The following is a 23,654-nucleotide window of genomic DNA, read 5'->3' on the forward strand; positions in this document are numbered from 1 at the left end:
GTTCATTAGACGGCGTCGTTGTTTAATTTGTACATCATTTTTTTTCAAGTGCTGAGGCACAAAGTTTTTTTTCTTTTTTTAAGAGGCGGCCCTCGGTGCTGCCAAATGCCCAGTACGCCGAATACTGGGCCTGCCTAGTCCCGATTCGACGTCATGCAGCTTTCTTCCACCGCCTACACTTCCTTCATGTTTGTTTCACCTTGCATGTTCTTTTTCTTCCCTTTCTTGTCCCTTTGTCTCTCATTTGCTGCCTTTTCTATCTTTCTCTGGGAAACAGTCTGATGATAAAATAGATATTACGCGCCCCGAAACTGAGAGCCGGTGCCCAACACTTGCAACCACCGGCACCATTAAGCCCTGACGCAGCATCCTTTGAGAACTGCAGCATAAACGGCCACCCAGGCAATTCCTCGCCCTTTACATAAAGCTTTGTTAGTCGGTACTGTGCATTTTGGCGTGTTTTGCAATCAGACAGGATAGGACAGGCCCAATAGCACTCAAAATAAACATGAAAGTCCATCATCTCCAAGCACCGAGGCGACCCGCAGCAGACGAATGATTGTTCCAGCGCTATAATGAAGGCCCTGGGGAGATCAAGTTTGAGGCTCAAGACTAATGCCCGGATAAAGAACAGCAATAATCTTGAAATCAGGCACAGTGTTAGTCATGCCCAAAACTGGACAGTGATGTCCAACTGTGAGAAGGGAACAGAACTCAGCACACCTCGCATTCTTCCTGTCTGTACGCTGTAGCCAAATCATGTTACCTAAATTACCTTCTTTGCCTCTTTTTCTACCTAGCACATATTGCATAAATATTTTTGTTCATAGTGGTGTATGTTCTTATTATAGTTATTTGGCAATTAGATAGCGTATAATTTGTCATTAGTGTGGTATTACAGCATTGTTCGCTTTCTGGGCCGAGGTTCGTATCGCAGACCGGAGTATAACAGTCTGAATACGTTCCTGGAGATGTGCTGTCACTGTCAGCAGGGTAGTGGCTCAGTTAGTCTAAGTTCCTCATAATCAGTGGCCAGGTAATGCTGACTGGGCCGGTAACAAGTGTTACCAGCCCTGTCAGAATTACAAGGTCCACTGCGCAGTGGAGCACTCTGGAGGGAAATGAAATTTTCCCAGTATTTCCAAATTTGCTGCTTATTGAACATTTCCAAGGAGACCTTCCGGGTCCACCTCGTTTATGTTAGCAGCGTGGAAGTTCCGCCCACGACACGTCTATAGGAAGTTAGGTGTTTATATATACAACTATATGTCGCCTTTCTATTGTTTCTAAGCACTGTAAATGACTTGGTTGGCTTAACTCATAATGGTATAGGAGCCGGATTTCTTTGGGATACACAAACCATTTAAAAGTATCTTTAAGACGTAGAGACTGATACGGTCTGTGTCGTACCAGAAATAAAAAAGCATTTGCAATGCAACAGGTCTCGCATTACTAAATGTTTCAGTCATTGGCGTTGCATTATTATCAGCAATGCTAATAGCTCAAACTTTTACTAATGCGAGACCTATTGCATTGCAAATGCTTGTTCACTTTTGAAAGGTTAAATGTCCCATAGGATAGAATGGGGAATACTCTGTAAGATTTTACGAGTATATCTTCCCATTGGGACAAAATCGAGAAAGGGAGTTTAGTATGTCTGCACTCAGATGAGTAAAGATTAGTAAAGATGAGTTTTATGATCCTGTGTGCCTCTGCTGAGTTTTTGGATTGACTATCTGGCTTTGGAGTGACAGGGGCTGGGGGTGTGCATTCTCTTCAGACAGCCACTGGGGGGTCGAGGTGTGTCCTGCCTTCAATGGATGAGTCAGGGCTGGGCTGAATAGACCTGGGCTGCATTTAGTGTAGTGGGAGGAATTTCCCGGCACCTGAATGGGCCTGGTCTGCCTTGGACAATGCTGTCTCCACCTCCTGCCAAGAAGCCGGGCCAGGGAGAACAGAACTGGTATGGGCTGGGCACAGACACTCTCCGCCCAAGGGAACAAAGAGGAACTGAGTATAAATATTGGGGCCCACACCCTAGAACTTTAGAATGCGCTGGAATCAAGGAACCTGCAAAGAAGAAGAGCTGGAAGAACTGCAGGTTGAGTACTGCCCCTTTGCTGTGTTGTTGCTTTGTTAGGTTGGCCTGCAGTTGCTGCTTCTGCTTTGGGCAGTAAAAGGACTGGACTGAACTTTCTTAAACTTGTGCTGAGTATCTCCAAGAGCTTCAAACCGAACTTAGCTCCTGTTCACGAAGTCTCCAGGACAGCAAAGACTTTACTTACCTCTGGGTACCACCTCTGGAATCGCAGTTTCAGTTGCCACAGAGGGGGAAAGCAGCAGACTTTGTCGCCGACTACGTGTCCGGAAGGCACCGCAGAGGGCACAGCCGCATCTCGCACTGCAACTCTGGTCTTACCGACGACCATCGTCACCAAGCTGCTACCCGTACGAATCTTGAGGGCACCGCACGCTGCACAGCTACTCTTCACATCGCAACCACAACGGTTGCAATGACCGGCACGCACAAACGTGATCGGCTGCAACTAAAAGGTACTGTTTACGAGTCTGCCGACCCCATGACCGATGCAGTCTGACGGAACTGTTGGATTCTGTTCTCAGCACCGCTGTAGCACCAAACGGAGCTACAGACTTCAAGGAACTGTATTTTAAGGTTATTCTGGAAAAGTTCATATTTTGAAGAACTTTATGTTGGATTTGTATTGTTTTGTTTTTGTTTTGAATATATAAAGTATTGGATATTTTTCTAAAGTGGTGTGGTGTCCTTTTGTGGTGTTTTCACTTTGTTACTGTTGGTTATGTGCTAATACTTTACACACAACCTCTGATATAAGCCTGACTGCTCGTACCAAGCTACCAAGGAAGTGAGCTGGGGTTATTTCAGTAGTGTACCCCCTAATCCTGAAGGGTTCCTTTTTGGACAAAGGTGAAAATCATTGCCAACTAGAGACCCCCATTTCTAACACACTGTCACCCAGAAGGGCCTCATTGTGCTGAATAACAGATTATATTGTTATCCAAGTCACTGGTACACATTTTATCGACTTTAGAAGGATGAAAGAGTGAGTGGACCTGCCAGGATTTGAATCTGTGACCATAAGGTTAAATACAGGCCCCTACAGTGGGCGCATTCATCCAATGAACCACCAGACCCAGCTGGAAAAGCATGAATGACAAACCGTGACCAGGGACCCTAAACTGAGTGAGATCCTCAAGGCCAGCAGCATCCTACCAACATCCAGTACTAAGTGTAATCTGCTGACAGACAGCACTAAAAAAAAGCAATTCTTGAAATCTTTTTATTGTAAGATCTGCTGTGAGACCTGCACCAGATATACACAGCCTTATCGCAAACCCCAAACTTCACACCCACCTCATCCCAGAGACTTGCCTTTTAGACTCCTGTGCCGTGTGCTGCAGCATCTCATGCTTCAGACATACTCCTTGAAACACACCAACAACACCATGGGGTTGTAGTAGCAGCAATACTCGGAGAAACCCTTTCCATGACCCACTTCACGCTAAAAAAAAAAAAAAAATCAGGGAGATTGTGAAGATCAGAATCACACTGTGCCTCAATGTCAGCCTCAGAATCCTCTCCTGCTACTGCCGCTGGCAACTTCATGAACCATTAGCGGTACAAAAGGGGGTGGTAATGGACGGAGCATCTGAACCAATCAAACACTCACACCCAGTCAAAAGATCTGGGTTTAATCCATCACCGTTCTTTAGCCCACTCTGCCACCCCAGTTCAGACATGGCTATATGCAAATCAGTCTGACCCTGTGCCTCATGGGAACAGTCCAGCCCGAACTTCCAAGCCATGCCTTCCAACCTCATGAACCATTCCTCCACCCCGATGACTGCCGAGTACCTCCACCCACTCCTGATTACAGAAGACTTCGCGTTCTGGCTGGAGAATAGCACCACACCCTCCTTTAAAGTATTCAGATAGCTGTGGGATCTTGCAACTGCAAATTGGGTCAACACTACCAACAGACAACAGGCAACACTGCCCAGATACTGTGCACACTCCCCTCAGACCTCAGATAGCACCACCCAGACACTGTAAATAGTACCCTCAGACAACAGGCAACACTGCCCAGACACTGTAAACACTACCCACAGACGTCAGATAGCACAATCCAGACACTGTAAACACTATCAATCAATCAATCAATACATTTATAAAGCACGCTACTCACCCGTGAGGGTCTCAAGGCACTGAGTGGGGGTGGAGGGGTGCCGCTACTGCTCGAAGAGCCATGTCTTGAGGTGTTTCCTGAAGGTGAGATGGTCCTGGGTCAGTCGTAGGTGTTTGGGGAGGGAGTTCCAAGTCTTCGCTGCCAGGTAGGAGAACGATCTTCCTCCGGTGGTGGTTCTACGAATCCGTGGGACGGTGGCGAGGGCGAGACTGGTGGAGCGGAGCTGGCGTGTAGGGGTGTAGAACGAGAGGTGGCTGCTGAGGTATTCGGGGCCCGTGTTGTGGAGCGCCTTGTGTGCGTGGGTGAGCAGCCTGAACGTGATCCTTTTGTTGACGGGGAGCCAGTGGAGGTCTCTCTGGTGGGCGGATATGTGGCTGTTGCGAGGGATGTTGAGAATGAGTCGTGCGGAGGCGTTCTGTATGCGCTGGAGACGATTCTGAAGTTTGGCCGTGGTTCCTGCGTAAAGGGCGTTCCCGTAGTCCAGTTGGCTGGTGACGAGGGCCTGGGTGACTGTTCTTCTGGTTTCGGTGGGGATCCATCGGAAGATCTTCCGGAGCATGTGTAGCGTGTTGAAGCATGAGGATGAAACGGCGTTGACTTGCTTGGTCATTGTGAGAAGTTGGCCTGATGTGCAGTGCTCACTATTCTAGTGATCACTATATATCAGTCCAAACAACCCTTATTGATGATTGGTTGTAAGTCAACCTTATAGACCAGCTATCCTAGTAGCATGGATACGAGCAGTCTAAGGCTAAGACTCTAGAGGGCGTGTTAAGCCAGCTGTTTTACCATCACATTACCCCTTGAACACCCAGTGAAAGGACACCACACAAGTGTTATGAAAATAAACAATGTATTTATTAGAATCACAACAACCCTGTACTCTTTATGAGGACAGGGTGCTAAGCACACAACAAAACTCTTACGAAAATACTTTTAAGTTAGCACGTTACACAAATGCCCGAGGGGCACGAAAAACCATATACGCTAAAAGTGGAATGCGAATTACTAGCAGGTAAGTAACAGTTCTAATAGGCTTTGGAATCGCTAGGACTGGACTAGGGAATCGTTAGATTACTACTAGGAGGCCTAGGGGACTCGGGTGCAGAGTGTGCACTCTCACGCGGGATGCGGGACAAAGTCTATGGAAGCTAGAATTCACAAAGTTAGTGTTCACGGGCGAACCCGACCTGGTAGGGAGAAAATGACAGTGGATCCTGACCCTTGGATAGTGAGGCTATGCTGGGACACCGGAGTGCCGAAGTTACCTAGCCCAGGGGCTGCAGCTGCATAGGTCTGAAAAGACGTCGGGGATCTCGTTGCCGGACCAGGAGCCTGGAAGGAAGAAGTTGCTGGCAGGCGACCAGTGAAGGAAAGTTCGATGGATCCAAGCCTGGATCAAGGAAGAAGAAAACCTGAAAGCAGAGGGGACCAAGTTCTTGAATCACTAGCCAGTGATTAAGTGGGCACCAGGATGGCACCGGGCGAAGTCACCGCAGTCAGGTGAGTGGGCGCTGCTGGGCTCTGCAGTCTCTCGGACCAGGAGGCGTTGTCGGCGACCAGGATGGAGGTGCGAGCTGTCCCACGAAGGATGAAGTCGTTGGCGTCGAAGTTACCCAGGATTGGGCAACAAGCCTTGGCTAATTCAAGCCCACGCGGTGGACTCAAAATGGCGTCTTGAGTGGACCAGGAGGGTCCAGGGTGCTCCTCTTCTGGGAGGGAGCAAGGGCCAGTCTGGAGCAACCAGACCAGCAGCAGAAATGTCGTCGGGCGTCGTCAGGAAGGCCACAAGCCAACGGGCTAGTAGCCAAACAACGCGGTGAGCAGCGGAAAGCAGAAGGGCCCCTCGCAGATCGTGGAGATGCTGGGGGGCTGCACTTCGGAGCTGGAGCTGCTCAGAGTCGGGGCTTCTCGGACCCCAAAGCACTCACCAGTAGATTACTCGGCGGGCTTGCTGGAAAGAAGTCGTGCAGTCTTGCAGATGGCCGGTCCCTTGAGGTCTCGTCGCACCCACGGTTCTCAGCTGGGCTGTAGAGGTGGGTAGAGGTCAGAGGTGCCAGGGAAGCCGGTTCTCGTCGAGCTGGGCAGTCGGATTCCGGAGGAAGGACGTGCAGCAGACCGCAGTGTTCTTAGATGGTGCCTGCGGATGCAGGGTGACTACTCCTTAGTCACAAGGGAGAAATCTTAGGAAGAAGTCTTGAGTTCCTTTCGCAGAAAGTAGTTTCAGGATTCAAAGATGATCTGATTTGGAAGGGGGCCAGTCTCTACCTTTATCCTGTAAAAAGGGGCTGGCACGCGACTAAGTCCTGCCCTATGGGTGGGACTAGGAGGGGGGTGGTTACACCCACTTCCTTGGCGGGCTTTTCCCCAGCACAGGGTCTGGAGTGACCCTGGAACTGGTTCCAGCCGGCCTATGCACAGTGAGCACCGGGGTGCTACTTGCAGTCACCTTCCTCTAAAGCCCTGCCTACCTACATTACACAAAACCCTGTCTGGGACGGTGCTGGCACCGCCCCTGGCAGGAAACCCTTTGTCCTTATCTCCTGCTCTGGGAGGACTCCCAGCAGCAGGAGGGCAGACTTGTGTCTCGGTGGCAGCATCCATTTTGTGAAATGCTAAGGCTCTGTCTGACTTTTACCCGGGTTATAGGTTACAGGCATGTCGTGTCCCTCTAGAAGGGTGGAATGCTAACCCCGTCGCCAGAATTGGCGAGGGGTTAGTATTCCAATTCGTATGACACCTTACTCGACATGTTTTGATAAAGCGATACCAGAGTTGGCACATAACCGCGAGGATTATAATGCACCTAAGAGTATATGGTATGCGATATCATGGAAACGGCTAAGGGATGGATCCCGAACGCCGCAGACAGGCTCAGCTCATGCTAGAGCACCATCTCACACGATTCCAAGCACTCTGCCTTCAGGATTGTTAAGGCCTGCTATAGGAGTGACTGATAGGAGATCTGTGTGTCCATTTTAGGGTTAGATATAGGTATACTATATCTAAAGCAAAGGGTGAGTACACCACCTTGCCCCAGCTGTCGTGCAGCCAGTTGTGTCAGTTTTAGTTAGTCAATCCAGGGGTGGCACAATACATGCTTCAGCCCCTGGGAGACTTCTGGGTGCACCTCAGCCCTGGGTACAGGGACTTGGAGAGGGCCCAGTGCCAATTCAGTACCTAAGTACAATTTGGATAGAGAGAACAGCTAGGCTGTGGGTCTGATTAGCAGGCCCACAGCCAGGGAAAGTCGTAAACCAGTGCAGCAAAAAGCAAAAATCTGGGTGATCATAGGATTGCAGACCCTACTCTCCTACATGACCCCCCCCCAAACTTTGGGACAATAAACTAACCTTGACCAGGTGAGTCTTCTTGCTCTAAGTGGAAATACCTGGAGAGCCCATCAGCATTGCTGTGATCAGTCCCAGGTCTATGCTCCACTGTAAAATCCATCCCCTGTAGGGAAATGGACCACCTAAGCAGTTTGGGGTTTTCACCCTTCATCTGATTTAGCCACAAGAGGGGCTTATGGTCTGTCTGAATGGTGAAGTGAGTGCCAAACAAGTAGGCCCTCAGCTTCTTCAGGGCCCAGACCACAGCAAAGGCCTCCCTCTCAATAGCTGACCAATTTTTCTCTCTGGGTGTCAACCTCCTGCTAATGAAAGCAATAGGCTGATCATTACTATCAAAATTCAGTTGAGACAGAACAGCTCCCACACCCAACTCAGAAGCATCTGTTTGGACAATGAATGGCTTGGAGTAATCTGGACTCTTGAGGATAGGTGCTGTGCACATGGCCTGCTTTAGGTCATTGAATGCTTTCTGACAGCTTGCTGTCCACTGAACTTTCTTTGGCATCTTCTTGCTTGTCAGGTCATTAAGGGGGGTCACGATGGACCCATAATTTCTGACAAACTTCCTATAGTACCCAGTCAGGCCCAAGAAAGCTCGAACCTGAGTCTGGGTGATTGGAGGAGTCCAGTCCTTGATGGCCTGTATCTTACTCTCCAGTGGCTGAACCTGGCCTCCACCTACAAGGTGGCCCAGGTATACAACCTGTGACTGCCCTATCTGGCACTTTGTGGCCTTGATAGTGAGGCCTGCCTTTTGCAGGGCCTCTAACACTTTCCTCAGGTGGACCAGGTGATCCTCCCAGGTGGAGCTAAAGACAGCAATATCGTCAAGATAAGCTGCACAGAAGTCATCCAGCCCAGTGAGGACTTGATTCACCAACCTTTGGAAGGTGGCAGGTGCATTTTTCATTCCAAAGGGCATTACCACAAATTGATAATGCCCTCCAGGGGTAGAAAATGCTGTCTTAGGTTTGGCTTCCTCAGCTAACCTGATTTGCCAATACCCAGCTGTCAAATCAAATGTGCTTAAGAAGTTGGCAGAAGCCAATCTATCTATAAGCTCATCTGCTCTTGGTATTGGGTGGGCATCAGTCTTAGTGACTGCATTGAGGCCTCTGTAGTCTACGCAAAACCTCATCTCTCTCTTACCACCCTGGGTGTGAGGCTTTGGCACTAGAACTACTGGGCTAGCCCAAGGGCTATCTGAGGGCTCAATGACTCCCAGTTCCAACATTTTCTGCACTTCAGTTTTTATGCAGTCTCTAACATGATCAGGCTGTCTGTAGATTTTACTCTTGACAGGCAGACTGTCTCCAGTGTCAACATCATGGGTACACCAATCAGTTTGGCTGGGTGTCAGAGAGAACATATGTCGAAAGGATTGCAGAACTTGCCTGCAATCCTGTTGCTGATGTTCAGTGAGGCTGCCACAAAAGACAACACCATCAACTGACCCATCATCAGGATTCTGAGTGAGCAGGTCTGGGAGAGGGTCACTCTCTTCCTCCTGTCCCTCATCTGTGGCCATGAGCAAGCTCATGTCCTTCCTGTCAACATATGCTTTGAGCCTGTTAACATGGAGCACTCTGAGAGGGCTCCTGGGAGTTCCAAGGTCCACCAAGTAGGTAACCTCTCCCTTTTGCTCAATGATGGTGTGGGGCCCAGACCATTTGTCTTTCATAGCTGCTGGGGCCACTGGCTCCAGCACCCACACCTTCTGTCCTGGCTGGTACACAGTCAGTACAGCCTTTTGGTCATGCCAAGCTTTTTGAAGTTCCTGGCTGGCCTCAAGGTTTTTAGATGCCTTTTCCATATACTCAGCCATCCTGGAGCGGAGACCAAGTACATAGTCCACTATGTTGGTTGCAGGCTTTTTGAGAGGTCTCTCCCATCCTTCCTTCACCAAACACAGGGGTCCTCTTACAGGATGCCCATACAGAAGCTCAAAAGGGCTGTAGCCAACCCCCTTCTGTGGGACCTCTCTGTAAGCAAACAAGAGGCAGGGGATCAGGACATCCCATCTTCTCCTAAGAGGTTCAGGTAGTCCATGAATCATCCCTTTCAGGGTCCTGTTGAATCTCTCAACAAGCCCATTGCATTGTGGATGATAGGGTGTGGTGAACTTGTAGTTCACACCACACTCTTTCCACATGGCAGTCAGATATCCTGACATGAAGTTTGTACCTCTGTCAGAAACGACCTCCTTAGGGAAACCCACTCTGGAGAACACTCCAACTAGGGCTCTTGCCACTACAGGGGCTGTAGTGGTCCTAAGGGGAATAGCCTCAGGATACCTGGTGGCATGGTCCACCACCACCAGTATAAACTTGTGTCCTGATGCTGTCTGGGGTTCCATTGGACCAACAATGTCAATCCCCACTCTTTCAAAGGGAACCCCCACCACAGTGAAGGACTGGACTTTTTTAATAGTACCAGCGGTGCCAGGGAACAACACCTATAACCTTCATGGGATACCTGTTTCGGCGCACTAACTACAGAGACACGGGACACTTCCTTCGGCGTCAAAGATTCAAGGTTTATTACTGCAGGGAACACAGAAGTCACGGCAAGTACAACACGTGCAACTTGGGGAGACTGCTTCCCATTGGTTCTGTGGATCGCTCCTTTTATACAGATTTTACCCATAGGACATCATGATACACAAAGTTTACAACCCGGTTCCCATAATTATCCCTCAGAGGGGTTGCTTTGGTCACTTTGATGCACATAAGGTCCGGAACATAAGTGCGGAAACATTTGGCGGTTCTCAACTGTAAAAACCCATCTTCCCAACATTAGTGAATTCCAATCGGCAGTAAAACAGATTGAAATAGGAACAAGGACAGGTGCAGAGGAAGATGGAGACAGTGAGGGAATCGAAAAGGGTGTAAAAAGGGGAGGTATCGGGAAACACGAAATACAGGCATCAAAGGGACGTGCCTAATGAGATGCACGGCTGAGACAATAAACCGGCACGGCAAGATGGGCCTCGAGCGGGGCCATCTGCCTTACAGTATCATCCCCCTCATCATAAAGACATTTACAAAGAACATGTGTCTTCTACAAATATCTTGGAAGTCTCAGGGTCGTGAAGCGGACATCGTCCGTTCGCTGGCTACTTGAGGGCAAGAGACAAAATGGATGCCGTACCTAAGATGGAACCCGTGGGTACTAATAAAAACCCACATAACAAACGAACGGTTTGAGTTAGCTCAGCGAAACTGCGCATATTTACTGAACTTGTCATTTGCGGTTCATAAATACCAGACTCGACCATATTCGTGCGAGTCGAAAACATCACTAAAAATCGTCACGGAACCTCAGACGCTCCTTTTGCCCTCATGTAGGCAAGCACTAATCAGAATCATATTCGATATTCATCAGACCCTCGAGATGTTGCTGTAGCATAGCTCTATCCAGACGAGTCCCTTTGGTAACAGGTGGCTGTCTCATACACGTTGTAGCACAGAGGCCACATAAGGCAGGACCACACTGTACACAAAGGCAACACGTGAACAGGAACGCTACAACGACCCCAATGATCATCAGAATTTTCCAACCCCAAGTCGACATCAGGCCCCAAAACCATCCAAGTAGCGTCCAATCCCCTACACCCACGTGTATGGATTCAGAGATTTTATGCAACTTTGAGATGGCTTGATAAACAGTCGGAGCGTTATCAGGAATGAAAATACAGCAAGATGAATGGATCACCTTACAAACCCCACCTCGATCTGCCAAGATCACATCTAAAACCATACGGTTTTGTAACGTCATAAGTCTATCCGCCTGAAGTTCTGTGGTGATATTACCAAGGGCACTGGCAGTAATATTAGCTGTCGATTCTACCACTCGAGTCAACTGTCTCAGGTTCCTACTATTAACCATAGGTCCCCAAAACGGGAGGAAACCCTTGAAAAAATCTCCTGCCTCTTGACCGGCAGTATCCTCTTCGCTAATTACACCTCTCACAACTCTAGTCTTGTGATAATCTGCATCTACAGTGAACGTCGGAGGCAACAAGTTGGCAATAAAACATGAGCCCATAAAGTCAGAGGGCAACCATGCATATGCACGATCATGACAAATAAAGTAGGTACCCTTGGCAGCCAGGAACACAGGGGAGGAAACCATTGGCAGAATGTAATTTTCAGTGCAAGCACTCTCTCCAAGTCGGGCTTTCGATCTACGGCCACGACCTATTAGGCAAAAATTACCAATGTGGGGTACAACCCATATCGGAGGTAAACTTTTAAGCTGTTTTTCATTAGTGAACACACTATATTCGCCTCTACTTAGGACCCTATAGGCTTGTACTTCTTCTTCAGGGATAAGCGAAGGATCATAGATATCGCTATCTAAATCCTCTATTGCTATCGACAAAGATTTTTGGTACGAAGTAGGACCAGAGTAGGGGGAACGTGGTTCTCGAATGGGGTGGAAACCCAGTGCGCTTCGAAACATTGTTTGAAATGCTCGAGCAGACCCTTGAGAGCTATATGGTAACACCAGATATGGAATTCCCTTATCCGTAGTATGCAGCATCAACCCACACACCCAACAATTAGTAGTGTTAACCACTAACTGATGCTGATGAAGGAGCTGAATAAAGGAATTATTGCGGAATTCTGCACGTCTAGCCTGCTCGTGTTCGGGTAGGATGTGAAAAAAATGAGGAGAAACAGTGGAGATGAATTTAAGGTCAGGGGTAGGAGTAGGTATGATAGAAGACAAGAAGTGAAACATTGTGTAATACACTGCACCTACCAAAAATGCAGAAATAGTCATAAACAGTACGAATATTTGGAATATGAAACATTTGGTACGACTGAGTTGCTGCAGCTTGAATCTTCTTGCTTGAGCTCTTTCCAAGTCCATCAGCTTCGAGAATGCCATTCCCTATGACCGTCCGCAACGTTTCTTGACGCACTTCGTTCTGTGTAGCAATAGTCAATTCCTAGGAGTTCCCAGGAATCGACGGTCTTTAACCTAGCGTCAAGACCTACTAACCAGGAGGAAGTACACGCGCGGCCCTACGGCCTTTATTTCACAAATATATATATATATATATGTATAAAAACAAATGTCTCTCAGCTGTGGAAACAAAAAGTGTAAGGAACGAAGCTCAATGAATATAAAAATAATTACAATGGTATGAGTGTTCAAACTGATCATGGAAAACGGGATAATGCACTTGTCAAGGGACAGAACGGGTTTTTTATTAGTCTTTAGTGCTGGATCTTAAAAAATATCGGGTTTTCCCAGGACGTGTTTGTTCGTTAAACAAAAGATCTGTAGAAGGGACAACGCCCTGTTGATCAGCTGAATGTTCTGCTCTTGAGTTTTCTGTTGACAAGTGTTCAATAATGCCTTTTTGCTGCACTGAGGATTCTCCGACAGGTTGTGCGTCGCTGAAAGGTACAAATGCCGGCAATCCTTCGGTTTCAGTTGATGCAATGCCTTTCCTCACCCACGAGTCTGCTGGCAACGGAATGGGGACTTTTTTGGTATGGGTGGCATGCACCCAGTTCTTCCGCCCCTCAAGACGAACTGCAGTTCTCGTGGCAAGGAGGACTTGATAGGGTCCAGTGAACCTGGGATCCAAATTGTTCTTGCGCGAGAAGTTGCGCGTCACCACCCAATCTCCGGGCTGGAGTTGGTGGCCTGGACCCTCCGTCTGTGTTGGCAATGCTTCGTGAACCTGTTGGTGAATTAACCTCAGTTTAGCAGTCAAGTCATGAAGATAATCGATTAACATTGGATACTCAAGTTCACAAAAGGCACCCGGTCTAGGGACCCCCCAAACATTGGCAGGACGACCGAACACTATTTCATAGGGACTGAGCCCTACTCGGGAGTGTACAGTTGCCCTTGTTGACAGTAATGCTAAAGGTAAAGCGTCAGGCCACGAAAGACCTGTCGTAGCCTGAATCTTTGCTAGTTTTAGTTTAAGGGTGCCATTGTACCCTTCAACCAAACCGGCTGACTGAGGATGGTTGGCACTATGAAATTTTTGAACAATCCCTAATCCGCGACACACGCTCTTCATCACGCTCCCAACAAACTCACTTCCGTTGTCTGACCACACAATTCTAGGCATTCCGTAACGGGAAAAATATTCTTTGAGTAAAATTTTCGCCGTGGACAAAGCCGTATTATCCTTAAGAGGGTAGGCCTCAATCCACCTAGAAAATGCACACACCACAACCAGCACATACTTCAGATTATTACATCTCTCCATGTGGATAAAGTCTAACTGGATAACTTCGAAAGGGTACGCAGGAGGGGCAAAATGGCCAGGTGGAGTGGGAGTGCCCTTACCAGGATTGTGCATCAAACACACCATACAATTCTTAACCAAGCGTTCAGCACATTTCGTAATACCATCGTTCTTCCACACAGGAAACAGTAATTTACAGATGCCTTTCGCGCTAATATGTGCTAACCCGTGTGCCATAGTCACAACAGCCAGCACATACGCATCCGGCAACATCCATCTTTGCTGTTCCGACAAGTCAATCCAACAACCATTCGCATCCAACTTCCCCGTACTTTCTCTCCACTTGGTCTTTTCAGTCTCGGTGGCCTCATTCTGAATTGCTTTCACACTCTCGATAGTGTTTTCACACATACTTGATTCTGCAGGCCACCTAACCGAACTCGTCACATACATTCGAGTGCTAAGGTTCCGAGCAGTCTCCTTAGCAGTCTCATCCGCAAATGCATTACCACGACCAACATCATCCGTCACCTTACGATGCGCACTACATTTAACAATTGCCACTTGCTTAGGCAACGTAAGTGCATCCAAAAGATCATTCACAAGCTGGCCATGCTGAATCTTCGTACCATGCGATGTCAGAAAACCTCTCTCTCTCCATAACCGTCCAAAACTATGTGCAACGCCAAACGCATATTGGCTATCTGTAAACACATTCACCCGTTTATCTCTAGACAACACACATGCTCTCGTCAAGGCAATGAGCTCAGCAGCCTGAGCTGAATTCTGACTCAACCTTGCGCTCTCCACAATCGTTCTCAATGTAACTATAGCATACGCAGTTGTTACATCACCATTCGGTAATTTAAAACAGGAACCATCCACATACAAAGTACCGTCGGGATCTGTCAATGGAGTATCTTTTAGGTCAATACGACCCTTGGTTTCCTCCTCAGTTCTGAGGTAGCAGTCATGTACTGCTTCACTGCTTGATTCTGTGTCGATCGGCAGCAATGTTGCTGGATTCAACGCATTACATCGTTTTATCCGTATATGACTGGCCAGCAACGTCAACTCATACCCAGACAATCTTGCGCTCGTCAGATGTTGAGTTTTCGTTCGGTTCAATAGAGTGTCAACTGCATGCGGAACCATTACCGTGAGCATATTATCCATGACTAGACCTGCAGACTGTCGAATGGACGCCGCAGCTGCCGCTGTTGCCCTTAAGCAACTTGGCAAGGCTCTTGCTACTGGGTCTAAAGTCGAAGAAAAGTAGGCACATGGGCGTTGCTTACCACCAAAAGGTTGTGTCAAAACACTCAATGCGCAACCATCCCTCTCGTGAACGTATAGTGTAAACGGCTTACTGTAGTCAGGGGTACCCAACACAGGAGCCGAACACAGCGCATCACGCAATTCAGAAAAACTTTTCTGACATTCTTCAGACCAAGGTACTGGGGATGAAACATCCTTGCACGTAAGGGCTATCAATGGTTTCGCCAACAATGAAAAATTTGGAATCCATTGTCTGCAGTAGGACGTAATACCTAAAAAGGCACGAACATCTCTTTGGGATTTTGGCACAGTCATTCGGGAAATCGCTGCAATTCTCTCTGGGGTCAACCTTCTCCCTTCTTTTGACAATAAGTGACCTAAATAGGTAACTTCTTGGCAACAATACTGTAGCTTTGAAGGTGATACCTTATGGTGCAAGTCATGTAGATAGTGCAATAATGATACTGTAGCCGTTTTGCAAATAGCTTCTGTATCAGCTGCCACTAAAAGGTCGTCCACATATTGAATCAAAGCTGCACCTTTAGGTAATACATAGGCATCAAGTTGACCTTTAAGTGCTTGGCTGTAGATTGACGGACTCTCACAGTAACCCTGTGGAGCGCGTTTTAGCCTAAAACTGCGACCTCCTAATGAGAATCCGAACAGGTCTCTGCTTTCCTCTGCAATTGGGATGCTAAAGAAAGCATTTTTTAGATCGATCACTGTGAACCAGGAGGCAGATGCTGGAATCATTGTTAGTAAAGCTGTAATATCGGGGACCACAGGAAATTGCGGAACCACTATTTTGTTTACCTCTCTCAAATCTATAACAAAACGATACACAGGAGGTTTAGTTGGGTCAGTTCGTTTCAGAATTGGCAATACAGGGCTATTGCACACGTTTCCACGAGTTTCTTCAACAACACCTTTTCCAATGAGATCATGAACGATTTCTAACAGCGCTCGTTCGCCCTCAAGAGAAATACGATATTGAGGTAAACGCGGTAATCGCGCATTTGGTTTCAATTGAATCACATAGGGTGGAATGTCTAACAGGCCCACATCATTGGGACCTGTGGCCCATAAGGACGCAGGGAGGGAATTCAATTCCGATGGGAATTTATCAACCGATAAATACATGGGAGAGATCACTCTCCTTCCCAATGTAAGCTCCACTCCTTCAGGGGAACAATACAATGTTGCATATAATCGTTTCAACAAATCTAGGCCCAAAAGATTTTCACCACAACCTGTAGATAGAATCAGTGGAGCCGTTAGCTTACGTGGTCCAATCATAAGAGGCAAAGGGTTAGAGACTGGGTTACTAACAGGGGCGCCAGAGAATCCAACGGAAACATTCGTTAAGCCAGACAAAGGTGCGCCAGGGAGTTTTGAATGCATGATGGAACTTTTCGTCGCACCAGTGTCTAACAGAAAAGGCTCAACTACGCCCGATGTAGCTACTGCAACGTAAGGCCCACTCTGATCGACCGGAACTGACACTACTCCCTCTCTTTGTTTTAGGCTGTCCTAGTAATGGTCGTTTGCAACAGTGTCATGCTCTACATAATAATCATCCACATTATACTGTGCAGACCGGACTGATCCCGTATTTCGCTGGTCAAAGCAATTATTCACATCTGATTGATTTTGATAACGGTCATTCTGATTGGGGAATGTACCACGACCTCTACCACGTGGAACCTGTTGCGGACCAACACCACGATTTCCTCGAGCTGACACACCATTTAAACGGTCTTTTAAAGCAAGACACTCATATTTTAGGTGTCCTTCTTTCCTACAATACGCACACTGATTATATCCTAGTGTAGATCTATAATCAAAGTTGTCAGAACGCTGCTGCATCCTATCAGTCTGTGCTCGCGGTCGATACTGTTGTTGTGAATCATTTTGATTCGATCGTGGAGGATATGCTTGCTGCAACAAAACCTTCGTTTTGAGCTCCTTAGTTTTCTTTTCTACACGATCACTTTCTTCCTTTTCCCTATTTTCGTAATACTGGGCCGTTGCTAATATTTGCGCAGGGGTTGAGACCGCCCACGCACTCTCTGAATTCTTTAATTTATTGCATAGCTCAGGCAACAAATTCGACACGAATTTATCAACGAATAAACGCTGACCTCCCTCAGCGCCCATGTCCTGGCCGCTGTGATCGACAAACGCTTCCTCAAACCTTGTAAAGAAATCCGAGACACTCTCGTCTTTCTTTTGTTTACAAGCTGATAACTTATCCCAGTTCACCTTCATCGCTGGCATGAGAGTTTTCATGAGCGTAATGATTCTCTGAGGCAAATCCAAGATCAACTGTTCAGGTTTAGCCCCACCAACTTGCAATGCATCAGCTGCTAGCAGTGCAGCCCAATCACCCCCTAATTCAGCTGCGTGATTGGCTTGACGAATTTTAGCCCAAACTGGTTGCGGTACAACATTGCCAAACAACATGTCGATGTCGGCAATATTCATAATAGAAGCTTCTATCAGTTGTGATAACTCCTTATAATAACCAGCCGGATTTTTACGCGGATCGGGCAAGGATTGCTTTACTTGTAAAACTTCCGATCGTTTCCATGGAAGATGTATCCACACCCTTCGAAAATGCGACAGAACCGGAGGGTTTGCACCGGGGTCACCAGGTACCCATAGCGGCGGAACCTCTCTCATAGGATACTGACCAGGAACCGCTTTCCAGTTCTCAGTGGTATCATCTAATGACACCCGAGAATGTGCTGTGGGTCTGAATGCTAATAAGCGTTCCACGGCACGTCGTACATCGTCTCCTACAATCATACCGTTTGAAAAGTGACTTTGAAGTTTAATCACGTCGGACGGTACATCATCTACATCATCATTGTACCATTCTTCTCTCAAAAAGTTACACATCTCCTCAAATACGAATCTCTGCGTAGGCTCATTAAACTGAGAAAACGTTTCAAAGACTATACGTGGAGTGTAATTGGCAGGATGTCTTATCCACCTATGTGCCATGGTTATCAATGACTCTTTCTCCCTACCACTAGGGATCTGACTCCGTCTCTGAGGAGTATCAGATGAATCCGACGGAAATAACGGACCAGAAAGAGGTGAATAAAGGGTAGCAACAGAATTAGGAACACGCTTACGAACAGATGGGGAAAGAAAAACAGGAGCAACAACACTAGAGGTAAAAGAAGGCATAGTAGGAACAGACAAGGTAGTCGGAGTAGCAGAAACAACAGTCTGAGAAGGTGCAGGTACAGGAGCAGTAGGAACGATAACAGATGGAGGAACAAACGTAAGGTTAACAGCGGGCTGGCCCGCAGCCGCTGGAGCAACAAGGGGTACAACAGGAGGTACTACAGGAGCAACTACAGGAGCAGTAGCACCCTGTACATAAGGAGGTGGTGATTTCATCAAATATGATAACAAGGAATCCTCCTTTACATCTTCTTCTTTCTTTTCTAGATTATTCGGTAAAACTGGGTAACATTTATCTATTTTCATGTGATGCAATCTAGTAGCGATTTCCATATCTTTTTCTTCTTTGTCTTGCCTACATTCTTTTATAGCTTGCATTATCGGAACAAATTCTTGCTTTTTATCCTTTTTAAGTTGTTTGATTTCTTTCTGCTTGGCCTCTTTACGCCATATCCGAAAGGAATCAAACATAGCTGGCCTAGCTTTCTTTAAAAATAATTTAGCCTCAAGATTATCTAAAATCGAAAGTTCAAAAGTTCCGTGTGGTGGCCATCTAAGGTCACCGTCTTTCTTTGTATAGTGGATCCAGTAATCATTATAGATTATAGGACCCACACCGTGTCGACTATAAAGATCATGAATAGGAGTTCCAACTGGAGGTATCGGACATGAGTCCTCCAACCGGGAATCCATTGCGCAACATTTGAAAATACGAAACAAACCACTATGGCTAGGCATCGTGCACACTAACCTAGTATCAAACTTCAAGGATTACCGAAGCAATAAAACCTCGTGTAAGTCAAAACCCTCGGTTTTTGGCAATTGCAACTGTCAAATAATACTAAGAACCAATACTAAGAACCACAAATGCAATGGAACCATGCAATACAACAAAGCCATAAGGCTATTACAAAGCTCGGAGAGCTATTACCACAAAGCCTGAGGAGGCTATTACAAAGCTCAGTGAGCTATTACAACAAAAACCTTAAAGGTTAACACCAAAGCTTTCAAAAAGCTAAAACAATCACTAAGGACTGGGAGCGACCCACAAATACTTAACTCAGAACTTCAATGGCGTCACCAGGAAGGCCCGTCTATCGTCTCGCTTGTACATAAGGTCTACGCCGGGCGTCGAAGACAGGTCGACAGTCAGGGCATCGGTCCGTCGCAGCCGTCAGTAGGCGGGAATCTTCGCAGGGAAAAACTTCGGGCCACTTATTTCGACAACAGGATCGATGAAGCGGGGTGCACCTTCCCTCGGAGATTTCACACGAAGTTCCTCACGATCATCAGGCTTTGGACCGGACCGGTACCACTGAAGTCGCCCCACGTTGGGCGCCAACTAAAGGACTGGACTTTTTTAATAGTACCAGCGGTGCCAGGGAACAACACCTATAACCTTCATGGGATACCTGTTTCGGCGCACTAACTACAGAGACACGGGACACTTCCTTCGGCGTCAAAGATTCAAGGTTTATTACTGCAGGGAACACAGAAGTCACGGCAAGTACAACACGTGCAACTTGGGGAGACTGCTTCCCATTGGTTCTGTGGATCGCTCCTTTTATACAGATTTTACCCATAGGACATCATGATACACAAAGTTTACAACCCGGTTCCCATAATTATCCCTCAGAGGGGTTGCTTTGGTCACTTTGATGCACATAAGGTCCGGAACATAAGTGCGGAAACATTTGGCGGTTCTCAACTGTAAAAACCCATCTTCCCAACATTAGTGAATTCCAATCGGCAGTAAAACAGATTGAAATAGGAACAAGGACAGGTGCAGAGGAAGATGGAGACAGTGAGGGAATCGAAAAGGGTGTAAAAAGGGGAGGTATCGGGAAACACGAAATACAGGCATCAAAGGGACGTGCCTAATGAGATGCACGGCTGAGACAATAAACCGGCACGGCAAGATGGGCCTCGAGCGGGGCCATCTGCCTTACAGTATCATCCCCCTCATCATAAAGACATTTACAAAGAACATGTGTCTTCTACAAATATCTTGGAAGTCTCAGGGTCGTGAAGCGGACATCGTCCGTTCGCTGGCTACTTGAGGGCAAGAGACAAAATGGATGCCGTACCTAAGATGGAACCCGTGGGTACTAATAAAAACCCACATAACAAACGAACGGTTTGAGTTAGCTCAGCGAAACTGCGCATATTTACTGAACTTGTCATTTGCGGTTCATAAATACCAGACTCGACCATATTCGTGCGAGTCGAAAACATCACTAAAAATCGTCACGGAACCTCAACAGGTAGTGGTATAAGGGGGGCCTTTGTTGTGCCACCTGACTTACCACTGGCTTGGCAAGTGACACATGAGCGACAAAACTCCTTGGTATTCTCATTCATATGGGGCCAGTGAAAGTGTGAGACAAGCCTGTCCCAAGTCTTTGTCTGACCTAAATGACCTGCAAGGGGAATCTCATGGGCCAAGGTGAGAAGGAAACCTCTCAGAGACAAGGGGATGACCAGCCTCCTGGTTGCACCAGGCTGGGGTCTCTTGACTCAGAGTACAGGAGTCCATCTTCCCAGTATACCCTGTGGGCACCTGTGGCATTCCCTGCAGCCTCAGCAGCAGCCTGCTGTCTGAGGGGTTCAAGGGAAGGGCAGCTCAACTGTTCCTTCCCCAGGTCTGCTCTGGAGGGTCCCCCTGAGCCCAGAAACTCAACTTGATCAAGTTCAAGCTCTTTAGGCTCAGTTTCCCTCAGCTCTTCTAGATCAGCCTCCTCAGAGACTTGATCCTCAACCTGGGGCAAGGGGGAAGGCAAAGCCTTACCCTTACTGCTCTTCTTCTTGGGAGGTGTCTGGTCCATAATTTCAGGATCCAGCACCTTTTCAGTGGGGCATCTTCTGGCCTGTGACCTAGTCACAGCAAGCACATGTGCTGGCAAGCCTAACATCTCCATGTGAGTCCTCTGCTCCACTTCTGACCATTGTGATGACTCCAAATCATTGCCCAACAAACAATCAACTGGGAGGTCTGAACTGACTACAACTTTCTTTTGTCCCTTCACTCCACCCCAGGAGAAAGCTACAATTGCCACACTATGACTAGTAGTGACATTGCTGGCATTGGTCACCAGGAAATCAGTACCTGGCATGATCTGTCCAGGGTCCACAAAGTTAGGTGTCACCATGGTGACACTGGCACAAGTGTCCCTATAGGCCTGAGCCATTTTGCCATTAATCAAAGGTGTCTGCCTGTATTTGCCCAAAGTATTGGGACTTATTTCAGGGGACATATCCATATCCCCTGTACAGACAAGGACAGCCTGAGTGAGTGTGCCAACTAAGTTGTCAGACCCCTCAGTACCCAAGGTTAACCCAACTAATGCCTTGGGAGTGACACTACCACTACTGACTGTACTAGGGGGTGCAGTTGCTTTAGGAGCTGTAGTGGCAGGAGTTTGTCCTCCTCCTCTTTTGGTGCACTCACTAAACCAGTGAGATTTACTTTTGCAGTACTGGCACCACCTTTTTGACTGGCCTTCTTGAGTCTTCTTTTTCTGGGAAGCCTGACCCCCACCCTCTTTGGTTTGTTGGGGACCTGGTGAAGACTTCTGGTCATTTTGCTCATTCTTAACATTACCCTTCTGGTCTGCTTTCTTCTGACCACCCTGGTTCTGGTTCTGGTTCTGCTTGATCCTTGTCCTGACCCATTTGTCTGCCTTCTTTCCCAATTCTTGGGGAGAGGTCAGATCTGAATCAACAAGGTGCTGGTGCAGCAACTGGTTCTGACAATTGTTTAAAATTTGTTCTCTCATCATTAGATTATACAATCCTGTGTAATCTGTAACCTTGCTACCCAGCAACCAGCCCTCCAAAGCCTTAGTGGCACAATCCACAAAATCAGACCAGTCCTGAGACTGAGTTTTCTGGGTGTCTCTGAACAGCAACCTGTACTGCTCAGTGGTTAAACCAAACCCATCAACCAGTGTATTCTTCAGGACCTGGTAATTGTTAGCATCCTCCACTCTTGTAGTGAGGAGCTTATCTCTACCTTTACCATCAAAGGAGAGCCACAGTATAGCTGCCCACTGACTCTGGGGAATGTTCTGCACAGTGCAGGCCCTCTCCAGAGCAGCCATCCATTTCTGGATGTCATCCCCTTGCTTAAAGGGGGGCACTATTTTAGTCAGGTGTTTAGTATCTAAACCCTTCTCTCTATCTCTTGGGAGATTGCTGCCACCAGTGGGAGCTAGCCCACTCATCTGCTGCTCTCTTGCCAGGGCAAGCTTCTCTTTGGCCAGGGCAATTTCTTCCCTTTCAATCCTCAGTTCAGCTTGTCTCATCCTAGCCTCATGCTCCCTTCTCTGAGGGGAAGTAAATCTCCTCTGTGGAGGATTCCTTCTCCCCTGAGAAGAGGCATTAGAGTGCAGAGATCTATTGGAGTCCCTAGAAAGAGATCTATCTCTCCTAACTCCAAGGTTAGGCCCACTTCGGGTTAGTACTGGGGGGCCCCCAGATCCTAGCCCAAGTAAGTCTAAGTTGGTCCTAGTTAGCCTTCTGACTACCTCAAGACCCTTGTCTACCTCATCCCCAGAGAGTACCTCCTCATCCTCCTCCTCAACTGCTGAGTCAGTGTTGGGGAGGTCTGGATCCCCAGAGGTTCCCTCTAAGGCTGGCATGCTCTCATGTAACTGAGAGAGCTTTCTGGCATCATATGTCTCTAAGAGACCTATCAGAAAGGGAAGGGTGGGGTTAGACCCCTGCTTCAGTTTCCTGGAGACACAGAGTTGTCTCATCTCCTGAAAATTGAGAGCTGCATATCTTGAAGTGACCTGTGGAGGGTCAACACTGACCAGGGGAGTCTCAGTAGAGTCCCCCTGAGTCGACATGCTTTTCTAGTGAGGTGTAAGTGGTGCACTTACCTACACTATATGTTTGCCTACTGATCCCTTGCTAGAGTTGTAGTTTAGGGTGTGCTAGGCCCTAGGAGCTACAACAGCTGGTTCAGTAGAACTCAGAGTATTCTAAGCTAAGTTATATGTACCTTTAGTACTTATGTGATCTTTCACAAGATATTCTTAGGGCATGTGTGGTAAAACAACAGCAAGCTCAAATCCCAACCGCTGCTCACCAATGTGAGAAGTTGGCCTGATGTGCAGTGCTCACTATTCTAGTGATCACTATATATCAGTCCAAACAACCCTTATTGATGATTGGTTGTAAGTCAACCTTATAGACCAGCTATCCTAGTAGCATGGATACGAGCAGTCTAAGGCTAAGACTCTAGAGGGCGTGTTAAGCCAGCTGTTTTACCATCACATTACCCCTTGAACACCCAGTGAAAGGACACCACACAAGTGTTATGAAAATAAACAATGTATTTATTAGAATCACAACAACCCTGTACTCTTTATGAGGACA

The 23,654-nt window shown here is 47.4% G+C and overlaps 1 protein-coding gene across 1 annotated transcript in view; it reads left to right on the plus strand.

The window, feature by feature from the left end:
- The window catches only part of LOC144807665 (uncharacterized), a 79,324-nt gene that overhangs the window by 8,023 nt on the left and 47,647 nt on the right, over positions 1-23,654 (plus strand). The gene's annotated exons all lie outside the window — the stretch shown is intronic.

This window comes from Lissotriton helveticus, chromosome 1_2, assembly GCF_964261635.1.
Source record: "Lissotriton helveticus chromosome 1_2, aLisHel1.1, whole genome shotgun sequence".
In the NCBI taxonomy this organism is placed as follows: domain Eukaryota; kingdom Metazoa; phylum Chordata; class Amphibia; order Caudata; family Salamandridae; genus Lissotriton; species Lissotriton helveticus.